This window comes from Crotalus tigris, unplaced genomic scaffold, assembly GCF_016545835.1.
Source record: "Crotalus tigris isolate CLP2741 ecotype Arizona unplaced genomic scaffold, ASM1654583v1 scf7180000019649.48550810456:505611, whole genome shotgun sequence".
NCBI lineage: Eukaryota > Metazoa > Chordata > Lepidosauria > Squamata > Viperidae > Crotalus > Crotalus tigris.
Window position 1 is genome coordinate 132501 of NW_024097641.1, and position 1317 is coordinate 133817.

Sequence of the window (1317 nt, forward strand, 5' to 3'; positions counted from 1 at the left end):
TATCGAGTCCTTATCCAGGACCTGGGATAAGCAGATGTGGATGTTGGATGGTATTATTATTATTAATAATAATAATAATAATATGGATCATCGCACAGTCAGCCAGATGTTCAGACTGGATTTGGCATTTTGTCTACCTATCGAGTCCTTACCCAGGACCTGGGATAAGCAGATGTGGATGTTGGATGGTATTATTATTATTATTATTATTGACTTGGAACGGCTCGCATCCTGCGATGGTACCTTGAACACCACCAAACCTGCCCCCAAATCCTTGGGAAGGACTCCAGAGGTGGGCAGAAATGCCAAATCCTTTCTAAACATCTGGCTGACATATCTTACACCACATCTGCCTGGTCCTGGTGGTGAGGAAGGACTCCGTAGGTGGATAAAGATGCCAAAGGCAATCTCAACATCTGGCCAACTGGGCAACAAACCCTATTGTTTCAATGTATTGTGGAACATCTGCCTAGCCCGGGTTCTCAGGAAGGACTCCGTAGGTGGATAAAAACGCCAAATCCAGCCTGAACATCTGGCTGACTGTGTGACCACCCCTCATAGTAGTAGTAGTAGTAATAGTGATAGTAGTAGTAGTAGTAATAATACAATAATGATAACAATAACAATACTACTACTAGTAGTAATAGTAATAATAATATCATCCTGGACCTACATCCTCTCTACATTGACACATCGAATATTCCAAGTTATGCTTCCCTTTCCAAAAAAGCCAATCCTAAAAAAAGGGAGGGAATTCAGTCAATGAATGTGGAGCATTGCCAGATGAAAGTTGGAAAGCAACCAATTTTTATTGAATACATTTTTCTTGCTTCCCTTCCCTTTCGGCTCCACAGACCTCACCCATCTCTTTCCCCCACCTTCCTGAATTGCACTGTTAGAAGCTACAACAATGAGCAAACATGAGCATGCGCGCGCGCGCGCACACACACACACACACATAGAAACATACACACACATGCACACAACCTGGCCATCTCTCTTTCTCCCTATCCCTTTTGCTTGTGCTCAGTACCCACTAGATTTGCAACACTGAGTAAATTCATCCATCCACAATATGTCTCGGATTTTTAAAGAACCCAGCAGTCAAATGGGAAGGTGAAGGGGGGGGGGGAATTCTAAGACAGCGATCCCCAACCTTTATGGCTTGGTGGCTCAATTGGGGGGGGGAACTGGCCCACTGCTTGCACAGGTTGAGCTGCGCGCACGTGTGCACCAGCCCGCCACTTGCGTGGCCCAGTTCTGAAGGGCCCACAGCCCAGGGAATGAGGACCCCTATTCCCAGACATTCTAAGAATT